Source organism: Topomyia yanbarensis, chromosome 3 (assembly GCF_030247195.1).
Source record: "Topomyia yanbarensis strain Yona2022 chromosome 3, ASM3024719v1, whole genome shotgun sequence".
NCBI classification, from domain to species: domain Eukaryota; kingdom Metazoa; phylum Arthropoda; class Insecta; order Diptera; family Culicidae; genus Topomyia; species Topomyia yanbarensis.
Genome location: NC_080672.1, coordinates 329,056,472 through 329,079,432, shown reverse-complemented (window position 1 = coordinate 329,079,432; position 22,961 = coordinate 329,056,472). Strand labels below are relative to the sequence as shown.

The 22,961-nt window shown below is 38.3% G+C and overlaps 1 protein-coding gene across 3 annotated transcripts in view; it reads right to left on the bottom strand.

The window, feature by feature from the left end:
• The window catches only part of LOC131691270 (serine/threonine-protein phosphatase 4 regulatory subunit 1-like), a 697,782-nt gene that overhangs the window by 522,570 nt on the left and 152,251 nt on the right, over window positions 1-22,961 (bottom strand). The window lies entirely within an intron of this gene.

Below are 22,961 nucleotides of genomic sequence, written 5' to 3'. Positions count from 1 at the left end.
AACTGAGTTAGATATGCCACATTACTTGTCTAAAAAATCTTTACAAAGTGGTGTTTACAGAATTTTGGTATTCTGCTTGGTTACTGAGATATAGCGAGAAATGTGCTGAGAAATTTTTAATTTTTTGCTTCAAATGACTGTGTCTGGGGATTCGCTCAAATTATCTTTATGTATGAGATGTTTTATATATAAAATCATCTGATAAACACAATGGCATAATCGTTTCCGAAACAAAAAAGCACGAACTGTGACAAAAATGCAATTTAAGTTTTAAACTGGAAATATAGCATATTTGGCAACACTGTATGCAAAAATAACTATTTTTTTCTAGATTCCCTGACTCATTTCCTTCAAAATGCATCTCACCGATTGTTTATAGACCGAATGAAGCCAAAGATATGAATAAAAGTTAATAATTGATGATTTTTTTCTATGGAAAATTTTCCATGCACGATTATGACACGCCATAAAAATTTTGTCATTAATACACACCTATGACACGTGTGAGACCGATTTTTGTTTACATTTTTAAAGAAAACTCGCAATGTAGTTAACCGTAATATTTGAGAGATTAATGCAGAATAGATAGAAGCATCATTTGTTTTCTTTGAATTGTTTATACCATTTATAAGTTTCAAGATATTCAATCTCAAACTTCAAAAATCGTTTTTGTCGAAGTGTGCAAAATGGCGCTTGTCATAAGATAGCACAACAGCGACGACTTGAGATGGCGTTTATAAATTCGTTAACTTAATCACCAAGGCGTTTCCATGTATACGAGGTCGCGGGCGTAGGTGTGCGCGGATGACCGCGATTACACGATCTCATGCGTGACTGGATGAGTATTATCGCGAAGGACACGAGTGTTTCTGCGTGGGAGTTTATATGTCGTATATGCTAGCGTGTTTATAACTTCATGAGTTTGAATCCGTTTATATAACCATGTAGCCGTTTACAAATCCGCGTGCGCTTTTAAATATTCACGGGGGTCGTCATTCTGATGTTGAACTTTGAGTGTACGATTCAAATGAAGGAATAAAAAGAGCTCCCCCATCTCACTGAAGTTTACAATTATGGCACCCGGAAACTTGTTGTCTCGTGTTCTCAGCCGAGTATGTTTCATGATCACGCGAGAGCGGGCGTTTGTATATTGGCGCATGAGACGGCGTTAATAAATACATAAGTGCTTCAAGTTGAGTTAATCGCAAGGAGGTTCATATGATTGCGAGACCGTGGGCGTAGGTATGCGTGAATGATAACCTTTGGCGACCGGGTTTGTATTATCGCGAAACGCTCAAGCGTTTGGATGTTAGTTGGACGCGTTCTTTTAATTGCATATTCCCGTGAACTTTTGAGTGTTGCCAAGAAAGAAACAACAACAAAAAGAAACAACACATTAATTACGACTAGTGTACTCCAATATATTACAGAGAGAGACATTATATATTGCGATAATCATGCGCAGAACGGCAAATAAATAATTGAAATAAAAGGTGAGCAAAAACATTCAGCAAATGAAAAAAGAATATTAGTATTCTGATCATCTCACATACAGTAGAAACATGAGCTCAATTTTGGTTGGCACAGGTGGTAAGAGAAGATATGCAACATAAAAAATCCCAATAAGCCCGCCCGGTCTCCTCGCTGCACCACTATCTAGGCGCATTGCAACCAACATCTTTATGCAACTTTCTGTTTGAGATCAATATACAAAACTACAGTTATGTTACAAATTAATAGCATTAAATTGTTACGTTTTGCTTTTCGCTTGAAATGTACAGAATGAACTTCGTTTTACAATTCTATGTTGGTTTGCTTAAAGGTTGTCCGATATCAAAATACATCACGAAAAAAACGCTGTGGAAAATTACCTAGTAGACTGATTCTTTTCAAACTTTTAGACAATAAAATATTAGTAAGTTTTTGGCATATTTATTTCATTCAATTTCAATACCATAACCTTACGATTAATAGTACGTCACGATTTAGAGCCTTCTGCACTTTATTCGTATGCAGCCCCTGGATGGATAGATGACATCTTGTGAATCTTAATTCGCTTCATGATTTATCTCTGTTGATAGAGCATATATTATCCCTTAAATGTGCAGTGTTGTTTGAGAACAACATTGTGAAAATAATGCTATCATTATTGCTGTGAGATAATTTTGACAAAATTGCAAAAAAAAAATCATTTGCGCCTTTAAGGGTTAGACTAAGACTATTCCTATTATTCTGGAATCCGGTTCTCCGGATGAAATATTTTTGTTGTATGCTCCTGTCAGCCAGTACATCAAATCTCATCAACTCGTAGTCTAGGAATGACCGGAATCGGTCGTAAAGTGTACTCGTGATGATTTCGAATGTGGTTGTATTGTTCATAAATTGCCCAGTTGATGTAATTGCATGTGCCTTGTGATAGAAATATTCAACAAAGAAATTGCGCCCAAGGAATCGGATTCCGGAATTATTGGAGCCCGTCGTAAAGTTTCTCCGTTGCCGGTTGACTTCATATGTCATTGATCATCGCGTTGAACAGTGTTCAACGAATATCATCGTATTCCGAACTCATTGCAGCTCGCAATATTCTCCGCCACCGCGTCAATGAACTCCAAATCAAATTTCAATCCTCAACTTCCTGCCCACTTATCAGCCACAACAACAAACAGGCGCATACATTTCGTCTGCTGTCAACACGAGAATTGATAATAAATCATGTTTACTGAACCTTATCTCGTTACAAATCAGGCTGCATTTTTTCAGCGATCGCCGCTGGGGCACCACCATCATCATCAGCAGGAAAAGTTACAGTCGATTGCGACTTGGACGTTAAGTCTGTTCCCCACGATCGGACCTTTTCTTTCGTTGTATGAAGAAGTAGTATTTTAACTACTACTACTACTGCTTCTGCTGCTGCTGCTAGGGCTACTACAAAACTACTCGCACACATTTACGCACATCACCCAACACCAGCGGCGGCTGTCCAGGCAAAAGTGATGGGAGAATTCCGCGGTCGGCGGTGCGATGGTCAGGTATTGGACTGACGGACCGGGTACCAACCACAGGCAGAGGGCTGATGGGCGAGTGTCGGAGTAGTAGTGGGCGAAGAAGAAAAAAATACGTTTTGAATGAGCTCAATGAATGGGGCAATTTCATTCATGATTTCTCGTGGCGCGCGTGATGGCCAATCTGGCCGTCATCGACGGTGCCGGTGACGGAAAAGGGGTTATCGGCGAAGCGGATAGCCCTTCCAATGTCCGCCCCTCCTCCACACTCCCCCTATTCGTCTACGAGGGATTCGAACCGCATAGTATACACCACACACGCGCTTGCGACCGACGCAGTAAGCGTCCGAATGCAGTCCGCGCTGCAATCACGGTGAGGAGTAGTACCTTACAATAACCTACATATGAAGAATGTGAATGCAGTATTTTACTACTGGCTGCGGTCGGTGGCGAAGGAGCTGATGGTGGGCTGCGGGGTTTTCTAGGAAAACAACAGTACCTACGTACATGCAGACGTCGCCATATGGTTGTGTGTGGTTTGAGGCTGTTTGAACGCTACGTAAATGAAACAACATTAAATTCTCATTATCGAAGGGAGTTGTGTTTCTAACTTGCGTTGATTTGTGGAGTTATTTCAACTAGCCTATTAAACTGATGCATCGCCATGTTTAGGTATCTTTAATTCAATCGTTTACAAACAATGATTCCGTGTACACATCAAACTTCAACCAAATTATTGCTTGCATGTTCTTTCCATGAGAGGGATTTGAATAGCTAGCTATCTTTAAAAAGGTCACAAACAAGTGTTGAAAGTTCAGATCACTGTCATCCTTGACTTGATGCAACCGATTTCAATTCATTGTCACTCGAACACGGATCGGAATTAGTAACAAAGAATTGGTAAATCTTAACACCATGGAAATTCAATAAACGAAAAGCAAAAGTACTCAAATCTCGATCAACACACAAAATGAACCACAGCCACTATCGATTCCACGCGCGCACACTGGTAAACTGCGCACCTATTCGCAAATTCACAATTATCAATAGATTTTATTTTATTATCGCTTCATTGTAAATATTCTGTAGAAATATCAGCTCTGGTAAGATCCCGAACTGTGTCAAATGAACGAATTTGAAAATGGCTCAGAAAGTTTGCAACGTTCTCACAAGAACAACCCTACTTTGATATATTCTGACTTTCAAAATTACAACGACATTAAAAAACGTAATACAGATTTGCAACTTGGAATAGCTTGTTTTATTATTATCTGTACATATTTGTAACAGTACTTCAGAACTTTTTGCTAGTTTTGATGACGAAATATCTATATTGTTTACTACCTCCGTCACACCATCCTACAATGGTGTGTCATCTTATGCTTCAGTGGCAGGTAACAAGGCCAAAATAACGGCTACCGTTACCACGCCTACAAACTCGTTTGCACCCAACGCTTCCTTTAGCCCAATGGAACTAGGTAGCGTAACGGAAGAAAAATTAAAATTCTTGCAGGACTCTATGTTACCTATGATGATTGCTATGTTAAATTCTACCTCCATGTTTGAAGCTTTTCAAACGGGGTGGGAATTCTTTCTAAGGTTCTTAAGAAACCTCAGAAACCAATTCCAGCTTTGAAGGAAGGTGACCACATACTTCTTACAAACGAAGAAAAAGCTCAAAAACTTGCTCAGCAGTTTGAAAGCGTCCATAATTTTAATCTCAACGTTGTGAGTCCTATTTAAACCGAAGTATTACAAAAATATGAAAGTATTGTCTCTAGACGATATTGTTGAAACAAACTATGATGAGATCAAATTCATCATGAAAAAGTTAAAAAATATGAAAGCTCCAAATTATGATGGAATTTTCAACATTCTTCTTAAAAACCTTCCCGAAATCACCATGAGATACTTGGTCAAAATATTCAACAAATGTTTTGAATTAGCATACTTCCCTGAAAGATGGAAAAATGTCAAGGTTTATCCTATTTTGAAGCCAGATAAAAACCCAGCAGAAGCATCTAGCTATCGATCCATTAGTTTACTCTCTTCTATTAGTAAATTATTTGAAAACATCATCCTAACTAGAATGATGTCACATATCCATGAGCAGAGGCGACGCGTGGTTCCACCGTTAACCTGTTCAGTATACCACCAAGACCCTTAAAACGTCACAATCGTCTCTATGAGACGTTTCTGTACAGCTGATTTTTTCGTCGTCGATTTCATCCAACATCTAACGAATAGGACCAATGAAAAATTGTCCAACAAACTTCTTGTAGAATGCTTAATTTACCGTAGAAAAAGAACAAAAAATTATAACATATCCGAGAAGGTTGCCACTTAATTAGAATTGAAAAAGATTTCTTAACAGAAACAAGGGATGATCCATAAATGACGTAGCATTTTTTGAGTGATTTTTAACACCTCCCTCCCTTATCGTAGCATTTCGTCACAAACCCTTAAATACCCACCTGGTAATTACGTAGCTTGATGGTAAACCTTGCCCCTTGACCCCGTAAAAAATTTAAAAAAATAAAAAAAAACTATGTTAGAGGAAACGGGTAAAGCTACGTAGCATGATATGATCCCCCCCCCCCCTGTCGTCATCACAAAATACAAAACCCCCTCCCCCATATAATGCTACGTCATTTATGGATGATCCCTAAGCAATACAACCATGTATAACCTTCCGACAGTCGCGCTAGTGCACTGAGTGCACGCTGTTCTGAAAATCTAGCGAAATCGTCTTAGAGCAGCTGCGGCTGCTCGTTCAGTGAGCTGTTTGCGCGTCTTCCAGAGGGATAAAGAGATTAAAACTTATATATCGTTATATGATTTGAATTAATTTGCAATGTGGAATCTTATTTTCTATACACCGAGAATTAATCGTCCTTCTGTGTAAGATAGATTGAAACATTTGTCAACCGGTTTAAGAAAGTACCTTAATTCCTTCAAATTTGATAGACATTTGAATGTTGTATTTTCCTTGCAAATTATTGTAGCAAACACACATTTAACATCCACGCGTTCATGATTAGAACAACCCCTGATTTGAGTTTGTCTGTTTTACACATTCAGTAGATATATTTTTAGCATGTGCATGCAAAGATCAAGATTTCTTTGACGCAAAACTGGACGGTTCATTATTATAGTTGAACCAACCAAATACATACGCGCTTGTAACTAGTATGGACAGGGACAGAAACATCTTGTTAGGCTACCCAAGAAAAAAAGCGTTCGACCAACAGCTATGAACGTACGGCGCAAGGTGCTCGAAAATTATAAAGCGCTCTCGTTTTTCACGCAGCTCCAATGCCCATATGTACATCGCAGCAATGCACGCTGGTTCAATATTTAATTTGAACCGGTGAAAAAGAGAATAGAAAGAGCCTCGCCCATGACACTCACGCTGCTATTCCAGCCGTCGCTCATGCAACTGCTCCCTCTAGAGCATGCGGTGAGAGTACGAGATGCATGCATGTTTCTGGTTGAACCGGTCATAGGAAAGCACTGCCGGAGACGCTAGGTTGATTTGTCGTTCAGATCAAATTATCGAACTTCAAGGTTCGGAGATTATTACTTTCATTAAAAATAGTTTACGTGCTACTGCTGTAATGTTAACGAAAAATTGGTTTTGGGTCGTCTGATTGTTCCTACCTGTTCAGTGAACAGGTTGAACGTACCGACGCGTCGCCTCTGTCAATGAGAATATTATTTTTCTTCCTGAGCAGTTTGGATTTCGTATTGGACATTCGACTACTCATCAACTTGTGAGAGTAATTAACATGATAAAGGCAAATATCTCAGAGCGCTATTTCACTGGAGTTGCTCTTCTAGACATCAAAAAAGCTTTCGACAGTGTTTGGCGCAAAGGATTAATTGCCAAAATGTGGGATTTCAATTTTCCAATTTACATAATAAAGATAATTAAAAATTATCTTACTAACCGTACCCTACAGGTTTCTTATCAGAATTGTAAATCTAATAAGCTACCCGTAAAAGCAGGCGTCCCTCAAGGATCAAGCGTCGCACCAATCCTATACAATATTTTTACCTCTGATCTACCAAATCTAGCTACAGGCTGTAAAAAGTCACTTTTCTGTGATGATACTAGCATCTCAGCCTCTGGTAGGAGTCTTCGTATTATCTGCAGTCGACTGCAACGAAGCTTGAATATTCTCAATGATTACCTAAAAAAATGGAAAATTTCCACTAATGCGGTAAAAACACAATTGATTGTGTTTCCGCATAAGCCAAGAACTTCTTCTCTTAAACCAAATAATAACCATATTATTAAATTTAATGGTTTGAATTTAACGTGGTCAGATCAAGTTAAATACTTGGGTTTGATTTGCGATAAAAACTCACTTTTAAGGATCACATTGAAGGAATCCAAACAAAATGCAACAAATATATAAAATGTTTATACCCTCTTATAAATAGGAATTCTAGGCTCTGCCTAAAGAACAAACTATTAATTTATAAACAAATATTTAGACCGGCAATGCTATATGCAGTTCCAATCTGGGCAAGCTCTTGTGCTACTAGGAAGAAAACGCTTCAAAGAATTCAGAATAAAATTTTGAAAATGATTTTGAAGCGTCCTCCCTGGTTTAGCACAAATGAGTTGCACAGACTCGCAAACATAGAAGCATTAGAAATTATGACGAATAGCATTATAAGCAACTTCCGACAAAAATCGTTGCAATCTTCAATTGCAACGTTTAGCTCTCTTTATAGTTTATAAGTTAGTTTATAAGAGTTGTTTAGCTCCTTATGCACAAGACAAGTAGGTTTAAAACGTCCTACTGAAAAAAACTTAACTGCGAAAGCATATTATATCTTAATAATAATTAACTGAATCATGTAAACAATAGGCATGAAAAGTCACCACTTGTGGCTGAACACCCAATATACTAAATTAGAAATGTAATGCAAACAAAACAATATAATCAAATAGAAAATAATATATATATATATATATATATATATATATATATATATATATATATATATATATATATATATATATATATATATATATATATATATATATATATATATATATATATATATATATATATATATATATATATATATATATATATATATATATATATATATATATATATATATAAAAAATCTATATTGTTTATTGTTGACCTATCCTGTTTCTAGAATGCTTCTCTCAAAAATCCCGCATAAAAAGCCTTTTGATATGATGTAATACATGCAGCTTAATAACCTTATTCAACATTACCACGTATTGCATCAGCTAACGAATGTGATTTACATACACAATCACGAATACAAAATCGAGCGTCGGATTCGTTCGAACGGCCATGATTTATTGGATTGAATGTCACTTTAGCCTTGAAAGTGTTTACCTGAGCGAATGCTCATGCATGAGCTTAGACACCATACAACCCCGTAAAAAGAGCATGAATACCAAACAGCAAATCAGGATCCGTTAGAAAATTTCACAACCACCTAAACACCATAGAATTGTTCTTATATTGGATCTATTGCATCCTGATGATGTTTATCGTATTTCAAACACTCAACCATGAGTACGGGGTATTGTGGGATTCTCGTTTACTTAGAAAAGCCGGGCTATCCGCGATTATAGAGCGTTAGTTATTTATTTAACATAGTCAACTGATCTTCGTAATATTTGAGAGATTAATGCAGAAAAGATAGAAGCGTCAATTGTCTTCTTTGGATTGTTTATACCATTTATAAGTTTCAAGATATTCAATCTCAAACTTTAAAAATCGTTTTTCTCGAAATGTGCTAAAAGGTGCTCGTCATCAGATAGCACAACAGCGACGAAATAGTGCTTGTATTGAGAAGTCTTCAATTACATAGGTATTACCGCATCTATTTCGACAGATCTCTTGAGACGCTGAAGGTAAGGCTTTTCATAATATTGATTTTTTTTTGGAATATCGTGTTTCGCCGAAATAATGAAACCAGGAATAATAACATTGTCCACATATCGGCTGATTCTATTAAACATAAGCAACACTCCCGACTGTCGGCAGTCCGCAGTTTAAGTTTCCAAATTAATTCAACAAACAATAACTCTATGAAATTATCGGCAGCCGGCTGCCCAGAGCAATAAACACATGATAACACTTCTGAGAGTTGCATAGATCGTATCACTTATCAAGCTGAACACAGGTTTGTGTAACTCTTTACCCCATCCTACTAACAAAAACTCCTTCCCGTGGCAAATGTGGAAATGCAGAGGTATTCACGGTCTCCACAACAACGTTTGCTACACTAACATTCCTTTCCTTTCCCGATGACTATAAGGACGTGGCCGGCGCACAGTGGTCCCAAAGAGCAAAAAAGGGGGTTTTTAGATTGCGTCAAAACGGTTGACTTTAGCAATATGGTGTCTTTGAGAAAGTTTCTTGGAGTAGAACTCCCCTTCTTTTTGTCTTATCGGATTGATGATTAATCCCCCTAATAATGAGTTACGAAATTTATTTTCTTCAATAATTCAGATAGACAAATACTTACTTCAGAAAAGTTGTAGAAAAACTCGTTACAAACATTTTACCTGAAGACTTCAACTGTCTATCTTTTAAGCTTTTTGAGATATGGGACATTATTTGTAAAAGGCCCCTTAAAAACAGTTTTTTCATCATAAGTTTTCTTCTAGATTTTTCCATTATATAAGTGTTCTAAAACATAGTTTGGACTATTAAACTGCATTACTTTGCCGAAGACTGAAACTTGCTATCGCTAGTATGTGTTGAGCTATTCACGTTTTTTGATTAAAAATAGCTCTTCTTCCAAAGCCGATAACTTTTAAACGGGCAAAAACGGGCAACAAACTAAAGTGCGAGAAAAGCACAACAAATGCTGGAAAAATCAGTGACAGAGATTGCATAAGCTTTCTTTATATGAGAAAGGCAAAAACAAGTTGAATGAAAAAGAAATATTCAAGGTTTTCGGAGTTATGGCCCATCCCCCCAAGCATATTTTTTGGCAGAGTTTTGCGGTGAACGGTCTTCACGCTTAATTGGAAAACTAAAAAGATTATTGAAGAAAAATGTATTGTGGTGTACTTGAACGGATGTTGACCAAAAAATTATTATTTTTGGTATTAACAATTGTAACCCGTCAGGGTAACAATTTAGCACTGGGTGGAAATATACCCATTCGTGCGTACTCTCTCCGTAGAGTGTATTGTTTACGGAAATTTATGCTCACCGCTGTTTCGATACCGTTCACTTTTTCTTGTAAATTTTTGTATAGTTTCGCGTATGTGAACGGTTTTGTGCGTACAGATAGGTGTAGAAAATTTTGTTTTATGTTTGTGAATTAGTAGCATAGGGTTTAGCTAGGCTACCGCTCTCCTCTTGCGAAAATACGAGTGCGCTGGTTATGTTGCTCATGGGTGACAGCTATGCAAGGAGGCGGATGGTGTTTGTGATAATCGAGTGCGGAAGGCGGCCATCGAGTTTTTGACCAGGAGAAAGTGACGAACCACGGCAGTGAACAGACGCCCAAATATTCGATATTTTTTCGGGACAGTTTCCCGCCACTAGTGCCAGTGAGGTAGAGTGCGCGCGTGCGACGGCAATTTAATCCGTCGAAGAGTGCCGGCCCGTGGTTCGGGCACAGTAGTAAGTGTGGTGCTGGATCGCCGTCGGGGGAAGCTAATTACCAAGGAGCTTTCGCTTCCCCGGCTAACCGTAAAGGATCCAGACGCACCAATCCGCCCTCGCTGGGAAGGATAAGCCGAACGAGCCTTGCTCTCCTTCCCAGCTAATAGCCAAGGAGGGCGAAGCAGGGTGGACAACGGCTCCCCCTGGGAAGAACACTGCGGTGTCTTCCGGGATTCTTTGCGGGGAGCAAAGAATCCGGTGATTCGTCACCACCGTCGCTAGGGAGGTTCCGACAAAGGAGCAAAGCTCACCTCCCTAGCTAATTGTTAAGGACCGCTGCCGGAGTAGCCAACGTAAACAAGGAGAACTCGGCCGTTGCTGTCCCGGCCGGTCGGAAAAAACCTCCGCCTTCCCGCCATCGCCAGCAGCAGTGAATCTACAATCGACCAGCAGTGAAGGGAGAGTTGGTGGAAATAAACACGGTAAAATTAAATTTATTTATTTGTGTTCTATTAGTTTGTAGTGTTACGAAAATCCGAAATTCCGGTAGAGGCACCTAGGCCGCCCTGAAAGGAAGGGTCCGACGGGCAATTAAGAACCCGAGTAGTGGGCAAACCCCTACTTACACAATTTCAAATGAAAATTCATTGCGAGGGAACTAATTTTTAATTTTTAATGAAAAAGGAATCGTTCAAGTACACGAGAATGTAAATACACACAATTAAAAAAAATGATGATAATCGTGTGAATAGTTTTTGAGATATCACGTTCAACGTAACGGTACTTTTCAAAAAACTTCTTTCCGAGATAATTGCGTTTGAAGTTTTGTGTTAACTTCATTCGTGGAAGAACCAATATCATTTGACATGCAACTGCCCTGTAGTAATGCAATTACGTATCCGGATATGCAACTGAGGGATATGCTATTGTTCCTAACCCAGTGTGGTAAAGAGCTATAGTTTTAGTTGTATTTGAATGACAATATCTCTTCGGGGGTGTTGTCGTTCTGTTATCTCAATATCCCCTCGGGGGTGTTGATATATCCGCTCACTGCTAGATTTCTAGATCCCTCCGGGGGTTGGACTTTTAATTCCTGCTATTGAAGCACCTGCAGATCGTTCAGCATCCCTCCGGGGGTGCAGAATGCTCTGTTTGTAATCTGTTTTAATTGTTGAACGTGCCATTTGAGCCAGACGCTACTGATTACTGATTCCTGCAGTACATCACGCAGGACTAGGGGTTTGCTCAGAAATTCAAATCGTGTTTTCGTTTTTGGAGCTAGCGTCACTCCGGCGCTAGCTTAGTTCTGTCACTAAGTTACACTAATTTGTTTATAGTTATGTGCCTTTCACGCACAAATGTGGTTTTAACCAATTTTCTTCTTGGTGGAAAAAATGGTTTTTACCCAAATTTTTTCCCCACGAGAAATACAGCATAATCCAACACATGTTTCTCAAAGAAATCTCAAATACGCTTCTTTGGGGGTTGCTGAACTCCATTAGTAGGTCCTGTGGATGAAAATAATACTATTGGGTATTTTATATGTCATTATCACAGTTCCTCGCTAGTGAAGTGATTAACGCACCCACCTAGAGACAGGGAGATTGCAGGCTCGATTCCTACTTGAAGATATCTTTTCTTAAGGAGTTCAATCAAAGGGTGAGTTTTTGCCGTATCTTTTTGTCACCGATCCAGTCATTCTTTCTCCATCTATTTTCTGCTCAGCATTTTCCCAAAATACCATGTGAGTTAAAACATTTGGAAAATAGGATTAGAAACTATGTTTTAAGGGATCGATCACAAACTACGAGTTATTACTTTAAAAGTATAGAGGCAAGCGATTTGTTGTCCTTATCAATGTTGGTTGCAAAATAAGCTCTACATTTTTGATAAAGTCCATAAACTTTTTCAAAAATACCTGCTATGACCCAAACTTAGCCGTTTTGACTTGAAGGAAATTTGCAAAAAAATACTAAGCATACACACCGTATATTATAGTTCGCATTTGTCATCAGGATTAAAATCAAAGAAGTTAGATTGGTTTGTAACCTAGTTGTTGAAGAACTGACATTGGGATTTCTTCACCTTTTTTTCAAATTGAGGATCGAGCTATGGTTTCCAAAATCCTACACACCCACTTGTCAGATATAGTTGCAAAAATAACAACTTTCAAGTTGTAAATCGTGATAAAACACTGGTTTTCCCAAACTTATAGTGGTTCATTCCAGTACCCTGTTCTATTTTTACCATTTTCTAGATGAAGAATGGTGAAGAATACATTTTTTTCGCTTGATGAATATATAACGTCCCGCTGCTCGAGCAATCACTTCCTGATAAATGGCGTCCCATGCAACTTTCCATTCCCATCGTTATCAACTGCGTCGCAATCTTTCCACCCAGATGTATACTCAACGATAATATACCTAATTAATAACACTTCAGGCTGCATCTAGTGTTTAATTTGGAGTACTCGGTGGCAAGCCTATGTTGGCTTTCCCGCCCTTACCACCCCCCCCCCCCCCTTCCCCTGAAACCACGTCAACACGATTAGTTTATTGACACTTTCACTCCGGTTCGACTGTTATCAGCCAGTCGACCGGAGTGAGGGACCTACCTACCAACAACAGCTCATTGACAAGCCTATCGGGTATCGCGAGTCCGATGAAGAGCGTTCCGACATGACTACAAACTTTCATTAGATCCCGGGTGCTAATAACTTACCAAACACATCGAAGACAACGACTTGTGGGATATGTAAACAGTCCAGATGAAACGATGGCATTGCCTCCAAAGTGAGGTTATGGACCCTGGTCTAATCGTTTTTTCTCACCTCTCGTCGTCGTGGACCGATGGTGGTCTCTCGGGCAAACCTTAGTGGTAGGGGTTTCCGGCTAGAATTTGCTTCGTCAACCGTCGATCAGATCGAGTTGCATTTGTTGACGTAATTTTTCGTCGGACCCCAGTCAGTCTATCGTCTGGATTTGCCGCTTTTTGATGGTGGGTGCTTTTTACCGAGAATTTCGTTCGAAGCTCTGTTGGCGCCAATGGAAAGGTGTTGCATACCAACTTCTATCGCTGCTGGAGCGTGGTGATGTTGCTGATGCAGCATCAGCCGAGGTGAAGAAAACGTTATAATTTGTATTCATTCTTTTTCGGCGGTAAACCGGAGCAGATCGAACGGGCACATTATTAGTGGACTCCTTCTCGCTCTCGTTCGCTGCTCGATTCCACGGAATCGGCGATTCTTGAGCATTCAGTGGATGGACCTGACCCCATCCACGTAGCGCCCTCCCTTTCCTGCCCGCAATCGATTCGAGCGCATTCCCTGCAGCAGCAGCAGCAGATCGTTCGTGTTAGCAGTGAAATGTTAATAAAAATATGTGAGTCCCTCTGCACAAAGGAGACCGCTTGTTGTGATCCGATCGGGATAAAGCAGGGGGATACCAAGTGCTTTGGCTCGAGAAAGCATCTTAGCCTCGGCCGCACGTCGGAATGTTAATTAAATCAGTTCAGTTGCTCGATCTTTCTAACTAAAACCGGTCGGGTTGGGGAAGGGTGTGGGCGGCGAGGTTACTGTGAGGCTTTCAAGATTCAAAACAGTTCAAGTTCCTGGGAAATCTGGCTGGCTGGACTTCTTCACGCCTTTTCGTGCTCGTGGTGGGGGTTGGCGCTCGGAGAGTGTTGCAATCCTGCAAATCATCCAGACTTTCGAGGGAGTGCATTGCCCGAAATGCACTTGCCGGCGGCTGCAACAAAGACGGTTACTGCTTGCTCGGAGTTGGGGTATTAATTGGCTGCTGCAGTTAACGATAAATTGATGCGTTTTACCAGTTTGGAAACAGCATTCTTTCGAAAAGATTGATACATGGATTTGCGGGTGAACACATTATTGAACTTTTGTCTGCGATATGGTCAGTTGGGTTTTGTTTCATCTTCTTTTCGGTTTTGCATCTTGGGCATTCCATCTTTGAAAGCCAAAGAGCAAAAATCACAATCACGTGTTACCTGTTTAGAATCCGGAAGAATGCGTATTTCAATAATAGCAGATCTTCAGATGTTTTGTCTACAGATTGCTGTACTTTTACCATGATCAAAAATTTACGAAAAGCTGAAACATTGCCAGGCGGCGAGGTCACTAATACAATTAAATAGATGCGTTTTGATCCGACGTTTCGACCGAAAGGCATAACTTGATTTGCAGGTTCCGAACAATAGTTCTACAAGATGCATCTTCAAATAATCAGTGTTACGTCAAATACCACACAGCAATGCAGAATTATTCAGAAACAGTGTAAACAGTAACAATCCCAATTACCGTAAACCGGGGTGACATTGATCACTTTTCGAAGTAATCATTGCATATTTTTAGACGCAACACATTTTTTTCAAGTTTAATATTTTTAAAACATGTACTGATATAAGGAGAACAAGATTGGATGGTTTTACCTAAAATTGTCCACTTACAGCTATTTTTCCAAAAATGATTTCAAGTTGATGTCCGTTTTCGTATTCTGGGGTGACTTTGATAACCTGCATGTTCACCCACATTATGTTATTGATGTTAATGTTTTTCATTCAAATGTTTGTATAAACTAATTCTGGAAAGATACTCATTGTTAAATAGATGTTATTTGGTATTATACAAAGTATTCAATGTACTGTAAAATTCGAGTAACCAGAATTCGTATAATTTGTGTCCAACTAGAATAAAAGATTCTGAAAACCTTTAAAACTGCTAAAATTGTTTTATTTCAGTGCTTTATCAATGTACAAAATGTTTCATCCATTTTAACACGTTGGAATATTGAACAATAAAAAAAAGTTGCGAGTTTTAGCTTAAAAAAAAAATTGAAATAATTGACAACTAGTTTCACAAAAAATTGTATTTAAAATAAACAAACTCTTGAAAATAAATTTGGTCCATCCCACTCTAAAGGAAAATAAATTCTCGTTTGTAATTTATTACTCTTGCTCAAATCTGAGATTTATTTGTTTTATAAAAAATAGACACTTTATGAAGCTTCATAAAAATAATGTAAAGGCAAATTTCGGTTTTTTTGTAGTTTTTGTACCCAAAAATCGAACAAAATACTCAAAAAGTATAACAAACCAGTATTTCATAAGTTTAGAGTAAAAATCATTTCAAACTAAAATGATTCGGTAGACTATTCTGGTTTAATAAGCGATCTACGAAAAAAGTTTCGAGTGATCAAAGTCACCCCGATGATCAAAGTCACCCCGGTTTACGGTACTACTCTGTGGGGCATCGGAGTTGTTGCTAAAGGATAAAAAAACTCGAGAGTCAAACTGCGTACGAAGTGAATAAAGTAAATTATAACCAATAAACTAAAAATATTGTGCGACACTTCCGAAATGTGTAATGTGATGTGATACGAAACCAACATCGGTTAATATTTTTTTCACTGGCAAGTAGGCTTACCGTAGTTCCAAAATGGTACATCACATGCCAAGAAGAAAAGAAAACGAATTTTTCAAAACTCAATCGACTCACCACTGAGTCGACTCCTAGTCCACCAGGAGTTTTTGCTCCAAATTTGAATCAAATCGGACAAGTCTAGCTACCGAACCGTGGTATTCAAAGTTTGTATGGGGTTTTTCGAAAATTTATTTGTAGAAAACACACTAGGTTGCACTTTCACCGCTAGGTGGCACTGTATACATCAGTTTATCACTGTAAGCGAAAATAAGAAATAATTTTTTTTCTATAACTTTGCCGAAGACTGCAAATCAATCCAACTTCCTTAAAGAGTTTGCATGGGACCTAAAAGAACATGGTGGTGAATCAGTAGTCAATTCCCACGAACTTTATTGTTTTGCGATATAATGGTTAAGTTTTTCTGAATAATATGTTGGTACGAATTTTAGTACCGTAAACTGGGGTGATTTTGATCACTCGAAACTTTTTTCGTAGATCGCTTATTAAACCAGAATAGACTACCGAATCATTTTAATTTGAAATGATTTTTACTCTAAACTTATAAAATGCTGATTTGTTATACTTTTTGAGTGTATTGTTCGGTTTTTGGGTACAAAAACTACAAAAAACCGAAATTTGAGCAAGAGTAATAAATTACAAGTGAGTTTTTATTTTTCTTTAGATTGGGATGCGCCAAATTTAGTTTTAAAAGTATGTTTATTTTAAATACTTTTTTGTGAAACTAGTTGGCAATTATTTCAAATTATTTTAAGCTAAAATTCGCAACATTTATTTTATTGTTCAATATTCCAACGTGTTAAAATGGATGAAACTTTTTGTACATTGATAAAGCATTGAAATATTTAGCATTTAGCAAATTTTAGCAGTTTTAAAGGTTTTCAGAATCTTTTATTTATTTTATTGAACACAAATTATACGATTCTAAATTTTGGTTACTCGAATTTTGCAGTACATTGAAATACTTTGTATAATACCAATTAACATCTATTTAACAATGAGTATCTTTCCAGAATTAGTTTAAACAAACATTTGAATGAAAAACATTGACATCAATAACTTAATGTGGGTGAACATGCAGGTTATCAAAGTCACCCCGGAATACGAAAACGGACTTCAACTTGAAATCATTTTTGGAAAAATAGCTGTAAGCGGACAATTTTAGGTAAAACCATCCAATCTTGTTCCCCATACATCAGTACATGGTTTAAAAATATTAAACTTGAAAAAAATGTGTTGCGTCTAAAAATATGCAATGATTACTTCGAAAAGTGATCAATGTCACCCCGGTTTACGGTACATGATATGAGTCATATAGTATATGTCCCTATAGACGAATTCCGCGCTAAATCGTATTCAGAGATGGCAGCACCCTCTCAGATTTCAAGGAAACATTCTGTAAACTTTTTTGTCACAAAAAGCCACTTTGCATACTTTGTTTTTCCAAAAATGATCTAGACTGTCTTTTGAAAAAGGTCAAGCTTTTTTTTACCAATTTTTTGAAATGGCTATAGTCTAAAAATGACAAATCCTACAAAAAAATGTAGTGGGAGTGATTTTCACAAAAGTTTCACAAAGTAAAATTTTTGAATAAAAATATAGAAAAACAATCTTCATCGACTTCTACACTGAAAAAAATCGGTTTAAAAACTTTAAAGTCGATTTACAAAAAAAAACATCTTTGATTTGGATGAAATTTTGTTCCAAGATAGGTAATTATGTTCCCTACCTACCGTCAAAAATTCAAGTTTTTTCAGGAAAAAAAGTTATTTAAAAAAAAATTCAAGCTCTTTTAAGGAAAAAAAGTTACTTGAAAAAAAAATTCCTTGTCCAAACTGAATTTTTTTTCAGTGTATTTTCAATCGAAAACTAAACCAATGAAAGACATAATCATCTCAGAATCCAATTTCCCAACTACTAGTTGTCTGAAACATGCAAAAAGTATCAGTAACGAATTTGGTTTATATTCATAACAAACTTGAATGAGGGAAAAGATAAGCCATTTAACATCATCGATATATGCGAGATATAACTAAATACCACTTGGCCGTGTACGAAGAAGTTTCTCGTCTATGTACCCGCCCGGGAAGTAGAGATTGATGGTGTAGTCTCCAACAGGGACCTTAATTGCGAAGTATGGTTCGCTTCTTCAAGAACCCTTTGCTTCGACCAGTGAAAATTCTGGTTCGCAAGCAATTGCGTTCAGGAAAATTCAAGGAGTATATGAAAACAACTTATTTTCCATCGGCCAATTCGCCGAATCTGCTCTTCCAAACTTTCATCTTTTGGACGGGGCTAGTCTACCTGTTCGCCTTTCTGTGCCGCGTGGCATGAACTGCCGTCGTTGCAAACAATTGGGCCAACAGCGACTTATTGCAGAGACAAGGCACGCTGTAGAAAATGCGGAGAGAATCAGGAAAAGTTTTTCTATTGTGAAGAGACTCCGCATGATCTCTCGACATATCCCGCATATAAATTATGTGGGGACAAAATGAAACGTTCTTTTAAGAACGCTCCGATAAGAAATGCAAAAGAGCGCTACGCCACCGACAACGACTAATTTCTACGTTTCCTTGTACACTAATGAGCGAGAGTCTGACCATCCCATTGTGGGAACATCTCCTAATTTGCCTATAAATTTTCGAAAGAGGAAAATCTGTTTTCTCTCCTAAGCTTCCTCGTAAAGGCCTGAGAGTGTCACTTGAAGGGTGCTGTTACAAAACCGAAGTAAGTGGCTCCTGGTCTCGGTAATCTTAGAAACTAGCAGGAATTTCCACATGGGACATCAAAAACCCCAAGTGTCCCTATATTTCAGTTCCTACCTTTTCCCCCAGGTTTTACACAATGCATTTGAATTACGATTAAAGGTCAGGCGAAACGAGTATCCGACGCTAACAACCGTGAACAGTCTACTACTTCGTGGTGGGCAGAGATTGCTTAGAATTATACGCGAAAGGGACTTTTGAACATCGGATCGCCCGAATTTTTCCCAATATACGCGACGCTACAAATGAAAATGCAACTTGATGAAAGTTGAAAAACGCGATTATTGGCACCAGTCCGTCGACGGATTAACGGACGGATCATCGGAGAAACAATGTTTCGTCTGGTGGCTAGGGCCTACATTGTGTATTCGATTCATCCTGTGATTGGAATACACGGAACCATCGTCATATGATGACAGCTATGCATCGCTTTTATGCTAATTATTATGACAGTAGTGGTAAATGCAATCATAAAAGAGGCTGTGCTGTCAACATTCTCCTCACAAAACTGATGGTTGTATATTTACCTATCAACGACCATGCCCACATCGTTGCAGTTACGGGAGGCTCTCCGTTTTATGGAGCATGGAAAGTACTCTTTGTATTTTCTGGAGAAAACATGGGAATTTTTGAGTACTTTATCTGAAAAATCATAGCAGACTACATTAGTTTGAGTTCTTTCGCAGTACTCCAATCCCGGTAATGAGAAGGCGGACACTTGTACATATTAGAATGATAATGAGAAAATGGACATTTAGGCATTAGAAGGTGATATTTATGAAAGATTGCGTAGCTTCAACGAATTTTTGAATATTTGTTCTCAGGGGACGCCAAAAAATTAGCAAATTTCGTGGAGCGATGGAAGTTCAGGAATCCCAAAGGTATAAACCTTGGTCCAAGAGAGTGGCTCAGGGTCATGATTTCATTCGGGTGATATCTCGCATATCATGTACAATCATTATACGTAGAATGCCTTTCTCTGGCGTATTGGGGTCGCGGAGAGCGGTCTCTGCGCTTGTGATAGTGGTTATCGCGATATTAAACATGTTGTCTGGTCGTGCGCTATGTGTTCTAGTGCCAGATATCCGTTAAACGAATTTCTTCGGTCTCGTTCCAGTCCAGTCCGGGATGCTATACCAAATTCGTTACTGATACTTTTTGCATGTATCAGGCAACTAGCAGTTGGGAAATTGGATTCTGAGATGATTATGACTTTCATTGATTTAGTTTTCGATAAAAATACACTGAAAAAAAATTTAGTTTGGATAAGGAAATTTTTTTTTCGAATAGCTTTTTTTCCTTGAAAGTGCCCAACTTAAAATTTTGATTACCCATCTTGGAACAAAATTTCATCCAAATCAAAGATGGGTCTTTTTTGTAAATCGACTTTCAATTTTTTAAATCGATTGTTTTCTGTGTAGGAGTCGATGAAGAGTTTTTTTCAATATTTTTATTAAAAAATTTGTCTAATTTGGTGAAAATCACTTCTACAACATTTTTTTGTAGGATTTGTCATTTTTAGACTATAACCATTTGAAAAGAACTGGTAGAAAAAGTTTGACTCTTTTCAAAAGACAGTCTAGATCATTTCTGGAAAAATCAAAGTATGCAAAGTGGCTTTTTGTGACAAAGTTCTTATGTACAGAAAGTTTCATTAAAATCTGAGAGGATGCTGCCAACATTTGTTCGAGTTGTCGCGAAATTCGTCTATAGGGAACATCACGACTTGACAGGAACCTCGGGTCCAAAGAGAAGTTTGCAACTGAAACCTGACATTATAATGCCCGGTGCATACTCAGACAACGTGCTAACCCTCTGCACAAACGCACTGACTACTCGCTGCAAGCTCAATAGATCGCACATGTGCATCTAACGTGTACTGGTAAGTAGGCATAACCCGGAACATTACACGAATGAAATCCCGACTAACATCCATTCCTTCGTACCAAGGTTTCGGGGATACCTGCGGGATAATAGAATGTAGCCATCGTCCACGAGTTTTACCACTGCAGAAAAATTCATTGACACAAAATGGTCTTCCATAGATGGCACCTTCTAATGTGCTCACCTTAGCTAAAAAGTTCGCTTTTTAATTACCCGGGATGAAGGAATGAGAAGGAACCCAAACAATGGTAATTCGGTAAAATTCTTTAGACAAAGTACGCATGGACTCTCCGTATCATTTTCGCAAAATACAGGAATCGCTTTTAGGGTTCCATCGTACGAAGAGCCTCAATTGAGTGTCGATCATCTCAAGGGAATAGCTGAGTAGCAGCTAATTCTACGACGTAAACCAAAGCACGATCATTGAGCTTGAATGAAATGCTAATATTATCATTGAAAATACCGAATCCAGTGGACCCATCGAGAATTGATCCGTCAGTGTAGAACATGTCTTCGGAAGCGCCAAAAAAATTGTTCCACTTCTGCCAGGATTTCGGTCCGAACGAGTTACTGAAAAAAGCCGTGAAACTAGTAACCATCAGTGCAGTAAAATTTCATTTCATTCAATCGAAACTGAATGAACGCAGTCAATCAGTCGTCTACGGTAGCATTCATATTCATTTAACGCATCAGATGCTGTTGATCTGAAGCTCGGTTCATGGCTCTTCACTCACCGTCGCTTTCAAATGAGTCGCAATTCATAGTCAACCTCCTTCGTTTGATCCTCTCAAATGAATAGATCCGCTTTCAATTTACCCAGTGAGCACCAGTCAAATGAGATCCAGGTAAGCCTAAGACAAGAAGAGACAACTGGCTTCGTGTTTTTGGTTATCTTGCCTTTCTTGTGCCAGATGACAGATGAGTGTATGCAGCTATCGAGGTTGGCAGTGCAGCCAATTTCTTTGTCATATTTAGATATGTTGCTATAATACACATAATAATGACCGTTTTATTAACACACATTTCGCCAACATTTATCTGGTACTAATCAATCCAACATTTTTATCACATACTTCTTGTTTCTAGCAAATTTGGCCAGCATAACAGCCTATTCATCAGAATCAAATTTGCAACAAAAATATAATAGAGATGAACGTACTACCAAATACGTTTTTCATTGCAACCAGTTCCAACAAGCTGTTATTACTAGATTCATTATATTTTGACTGAAATCTGCGAATTTGCAATATGCTATAATTATTGTACGAAGCTGTCAAAGTCATTGCTAAAATCAAATATGTAATTCAGCAATTTTCTTTGCACCTCTACCAATATTTTCCTGTTCCGATGACATGGTGAAGGGGTAAAACACTTCCACACTGGTTCTATAGGAACACATTACGAGCACAGTCTACAGACACGAGAATAGTCGATGTTCTCTATCAGAAAAAATTCGAAAAGATTTTGCTCGACATGAATGCTATAAACAAGTCATATCGATGGTGGGTTTATTGAAGTAACCAAAAGTCGCCATATTGGATCGATTGCAAAATGTCCTCAATCATCAGTTTACGTCAACTACTGACCAGGACTACTTGTACTTGCAAAAGCGATGTAGACATATATTGATTATGGTTTCGCTTTAGTGGTTACCGAAAAACCGCCATCTTTGTTTTCATGATGATCTAAATTCATAAATTCCGGTGTTTTATGACTATTTTAAATGATACCCATATTGATAATTGTTTTCACTGTTTCTTGGTAACCAAAGGTCGTCATCTTGGATTTCAAATAGGCCTCACCTCTTTTTAAATGGTATCCATGTTGCCCTCATCTCTGATTTTAAAATGACTTTAACCATCGAGCTTGAACTTGAGCTTGACTTTATACGACCACCCCTGGCTGCCACTCCGTTATCGATCTGGACTAGCTGAAGTTGCACAGGGAATCAGAAGGTAATTATGCTTGGGATTAGGAAAACATCTTTCAATGTGCAACTCTTGGTAATCCTAAAGTGTTTATTGATCAAAACCGGCATCGGCCAGGCCCGAAAGTAGATCGCAGAAGGAACGTTCGTCCGGCCTACAGCAAGTGCTTTTGCTAGAGGCCGTATATACTACTGCGTACTCCACAAGTATCACGGGAGGAGGACATTTGTTAGTAACTAGATATCGACCCATCAACTAACGGACCGGAAACCAACGGCCTTACATCCCTTCCGAAGGAAGAA